Genomic DNA, 5,446 nt, shown 5'->3' on the forward strand with positions numbered 1-5,446 from the left:
GAGGTGCATTTGGGCCTCTGATAATGACTTGATTAGGCAGTTTAGAATATATGGAAGACTGAAAATTTAGGAAGGTATTGATTCTTCTAGAGAAGACAGATTTTCAGTCGCTTAACTCTGCTTCTCTTAACATCTGTCTTTAGAGAATTTGCATCTATCTGGATATGCCTAAAGAATAATGTAAGCTTGCTTATTTGAGAAGGTGAGTTTCAGAACAGAGATAATCTTTTAGGAAAACAAAATAAATAAACATCATTTAAAGCACAATCTATTTGACCAGAGAACATAAATAGGATTTTAGTTTTGAATTTCAGCTTTTATTGTTATATCACAAAATATTCTTTTCTTTGTGATTTAAGTCTTCTATTAAACTTATGAGAATGCATTGCTTTGTCTTAGTGATGTGAGTCAAAGAATGAAGCCAAGTCCCCCAGCCAGTAACTACATGTTACTTTGCTAGTGCTGAAAAGGGGATAGCACAATGGGTAATCTCATAACCTGATCTTCCTTTCACTCCTCCTAGCCTTTTCTGCACTCTGAGGGACAATACAAGGAAGCAAATCACCAGGCTTGCTCTTTTACAAGTACATATAGCAGTGCTGCAATCGGTCCCCATCCCTCAGGCTCATCTCCATTGCTGGAGCTCTTCATGCTCTGCACCAGTGTGGTGGTGTGCTCCCCATTCCACCCACCCCAGTTCCAATGGCTGCATCCAGTTTACTCCGGACTTTGGGGATGCGTGGCAACATGGTAGTCAAGGGCTGCCTGGAACAGTGAGCCAGATACCTTGCTGGTATGCAAATATGACTATAAGTCAACCATTTTACTTTATAAATAGTGGGCTGCACAAGGCCCCTTGAGTTCTTGTCCACGGCAGTGGGAAGCATACCAGAATCTCCCCTTGAGTAAGGACACCCCTCAGGGTTACTCCTCAAGGCTGAGAGGTTCCTTGTCGCAACAGAAGCTCAGTAAGTGATTAACAGCATGCTGAACTTTGAAATCTCAGCTAAGTGATAAAAAGGATTGATTGCACATATATAATACTCTAGATGTAAAGCATTGACCAGGTCTGGGACTAGGGTTGGATCCAATGACACCTAGACTCCTTTCTGAGAAGGAGTTTAGAAAGCAAGGGGGTCCATTCTGAACCTCATGACTCAATGGGGAATTCCTCCTGACAGTTCTGTCTGACCCTGTCCTTTATGCAGTAAATAATCAAGTGGAATCTTGCTAAACCCCTGTGGCATTTACTATCAAACTTTAAGTCACTGTTTTATATCAATAAACATATTGCTATTTCTTGGTTATGAGTGAAGAGTGTCAGTCCATCTGCAACAACCAGCAGTGGGGCCAGAACTTAAGTTTTCTTGGTCACATGTTAGGTAAATATTTCCTAGGCTTGGGAGTGGGTATGGAAGACAAGACTTCATCATCCTCTGTGATTTTCAGAGCATATAAAAATATCTGAAAGGCTTGCTGTGACAGTGTTGGGCAGTTGTTTTGGGCAGTAGGAACTAAACCTGCAGTAGTCAAAGTCTATATTGCCTGCATGGAAAACATCCAAGAAAAACCTGTTCTTTAGCACGCCCCAGCTTCTTTGAGAAAGCTGCTTGGATTGAATTTCAGGAACAAAATAGGACGTATGTGTCAGTGCCCAGTACTCTCTGGCCAAGTTCTTTTGGCCACGTCACATGTAGAGGTGTAGTGTTTAATATAAAGTTTACTTATTTGAAGATATTTGATGTTACATGGACTTTCAGATTTAATAGAGTTTTAAAAGCTATACTGAAAACACAATACAAATGTAAGTTACACCTGGCAAAAATACAGCTGTTGCAATACACAATTCAATCACAATACCAATGCAATTCCCATTACCAGTCTATAACATGCTCATTGTCATGATGCTGGGTGTCCCCAGTTGCCAGGAAGCAATATGCAGGTTGAAGCAAGTTCAAGCCCCTTGCTGTCTTTTAAATTCTTTTGTTATTAGTTCAGTTCTTGTATTCTATGTTGCGTTGAGACACATATTCACTGCCCCCATGCTGGTCTGCCTAACTCAGGGACACACTCACACTCTTTTAATGAGTTTGGGGAGAAACACTTACATCGCCAGTTGATAGCTGTTTATCTAAAACATAGGTCACCTCCAGTCCCCTTTGTGTTGAAATAAAGTCGGCTTCTTTGCAACAGGTGTGTTCAGTCACAACCTGTGTTGTTGCCTGAACTTCATGGGCACATTGTAGCGTTCACTACATATCAAGGTGCCGCGATTAGATCACTGGTCGGCCCGGACCAGGGAACGAGACAGATAACACACACAGTGTGAGCGCCAACTTCTGCCTTTTATTGCGCAGTTAATTCCTTTTATACTAACAAGGGTAGGCGGGATTAAAGATACGTCATAGGGCTGCGACTAACCCTCCATCTTTCTGTGACATCACGAGATCTTCCGAACGCCATACCCTACACACATCATCCTTGTTCATGTCCTCTAAACCTTCTTCCATTTTAAGGGTTTATTGGTCAGTCACAGTGTGAAGAGTATGGTCACAAATATGGAAAAATGACATTTATGATGGGGGGATCAGCAACATTAAAAGCAATAGGAAGAAAGTCAAATTGATAGTGTGGAGAAAAACATTAACACAAATGTTGCAGATGGGCTGTTAACAACTAGTATAACTTATGTTTTTAAAGGGCTGTGTCACAGCACTTCATTTACATACACACACTGATGTTCTATTTCTAATTGTGCTGGTTTTGGCTGGGATAGAGTTAATTTTCTTCACAGTAGCTGGTATGCGGCTATGTTTTGAATTTGGGCTGAAAACAGTGTTGACAATACAGGGATGTTTCCATTACTGCTGAGCAGTGCTTACACAGAGTCAAGGCCTTTTCTACCTCACAGCCAATGGGTAGGCTGGGGATGCACAAGACGTTGGGAGGGGACACAGCTGGAACAGCTGACCCCAACTGACCAAAGGGATATTCCAGACCATACGATGTCATGCTCAGTATATAAAGCTGGGGAAAGAAGAAGGAAGGGGGGGGACATTCAAAGTGATGGTGGTTTGTCATCCCAAGTAAGCGTTAGGTGTGATGAAGCCCTGCTTTCCTGGAGATGGCTGAACACCTGCCTGCTGATGGGAAGTGGTGAATGAATTCCTTGTTTTGCTTTGCTTGTGTGTGCTGCTTTATCTATTAAACTGTCTTTATGTCAACCTATGAGCTTTCTCACTTTTACTCTTCCCATTCTCTCCCCCATCCCACTGGCAGGGAGTAAGTCAGAGGCTGTGTGATGCTCAGTTGCCAGCTGGGATTAAACCACAAGACTAATAAACAATGCTGACAAGCAAATACTTCTTTCAGGGTGCCTTAACTTTAACTGTTGTGCTAATACAGGAATATTGTTTGGAAGAGGACTGTGGGTCTTAGAGCATAACCTGGTGAGTGTGGGGAAAGTGTTCCCTTTTGTGCTTCTTCTGAACTGCTTTTGGTAAACATCATGCTGAGCTACCTGCGGAACTTTCTTCATCTACAAAAGAGTCTTTAAAGTGTAACCATGGAGCTATGTAAAAAACAAGTCAAGAAAAAGAAAGTAAGAAACTATTGCTAATGCTGAATTACTAATTATATGTTTTTAATCATTAGTTTGCAGTATGAACAACATAAATCAAGGTCTTCAAATAGCTTTATGTTTGTAAGTGGCACACAAACAGTTTTTCAGAGCTGAAGCTATGAACAGTCATTTCTCTCTTTTATCCTGTAGGAAGTACTGAGAAAATTACCTTCAATAGCATCAGTAAGGCCTTTGACATGGTCCCCCACAGCATCCTTCTCTCTAAGTTGGAGAGAGATGTATTTGATGGGTGGACTGTTCGATGGATGAGGAACTGGCTGGATGGTCGCATCCAGAGAGTAGTGGTCAATGGCTCAATGTCCAGATGGAGATCAGTGACGAGTTGTGTCCCTCAGGGGTCTGTACTGGGACCAGTACTGTTTAATATCTTCATCAGTGACATGGACAGTGGGATCGAGTGCACCCTCAGCAAGTTTGCAGACAACACCAAGCTAAGCCTGACATACCTGAGGGACAGGATGCCATCCAGAGGCACCTGGACAAGCCCAAGAAGTGGGCCCATGTGAATCTCAAGAGGTTCAAAAAGGGCAAGTACAAGGTCCTAAACCTGTGTTGGGGCAGCCCCCAGTATCAATACAGTCTGGGGGATGACTGGATTGAGAGCAGCCCTGCCAAGAAGGACTTGGGGGTACCGGTGGATGAAAAACTGTACATGAACCAACGTGAGCTCGCAGCCCAGAAAACCAACCTTATCCTGGGCTGCATCAAAAAAATTGTGACCAGCAGGTCAAGGGAGGTGATTCTGTCCCTCTATTCTGCTCTGGTGAGACCCCACCTGGAGTACGGTGTTCAGCTCTGGGGTCGTCAGCACAGGAAAGACATGGACCTGTTGGAGTGGATCCAGAGGAGGGCCACGAAAATGATCAGAGGGATGGAACAGGTCTCCTATGAGGAAAGACAGAGAGAGTTGGGGTTGTTCAGCCTGGAGAAGAGAAGGCCCTGGGGACACCTTATTGTGGTTTTTCAGTACTTAAAGGGGGCTTACAACAAAGATGGGGACAAACTTTTTAGTAGGACGTGTTGTGACAGAACAAAGGCTAATGGTTTTAAACTAAAAGAGGGTAGATTTAGACTAGCTGTAAGGATGGAATCTTTTACAATGAGCAAGCAGTTGCCCAGAGAGGTGATAGATGCACCATCCCTGGAAACATTCAAGGTCAGATTGAATGGGGCTCTGAGCAACCTAATGTAGTTGAAGATGTCCCTGCTCATTGCAGGGGGGTTGGACTAGATGACATTTAAATATCCCTTCCAATACAAACTATTCTATGATTTTGTGATCAGGTTCTCGGGTCAGGCTGTTAACCTCTTACAACTTTTATTGTCTACGTGTTGCTATTACCTCCTACCACCCGTGTGCTGTTACAAGGCATTTTATTTTTTATGAGCTTGTCCTTTATTGTCAGTATACTTTCTTAATCAAAAATGTCTGGGTTTTTACATTTCAAATGATTATATTTTATGGAAAAAAAAATAGAATTTTTAATCAGTTCTCCCACCTGGGTCTGTTGAATGAAAAGGCTTGTTATATTCACCAAGGATAACAATAAAAGCAATTACAATATAGCAGATTATGTTTTTTCAGGCTGCATCTTAGAGCTTTAATTTTCCTTTGGTCTTCATCCCAAACTCCATTTTCTAATAACTTTCACCATAGGAAGAAAAGAGCTTTAAGAGCTGCCCTTAGCAGCAAGAATGAGTGCTAATCAGCTATAAATTAGTTCTAGTCATTCACAAACAGTTAGAGTAGGCTCATTACGTGGAAAGTAATCATCAAAAAGCTACTCTTCTTGCAGAATTTAA

The sequence above is a fragment of the Haliaeetus leucocephalus genome, unplaced genomic scaffold, assembly GCF_000737465.1.
Source record: "Haliaeetus leucocephalus isolate CR32 unplaced genomic scaffold, Haliaeetus_leucocephalus-4.0 Scaffold605, whole genome shotgun sequence".
Classification (NCBI taxonomy): Eukaryota; Metazoa; Chordata; class Aves; order Accipitriformes; family Accipitridae; genus Haliaeetus; species Haliaeetus leucocephalus.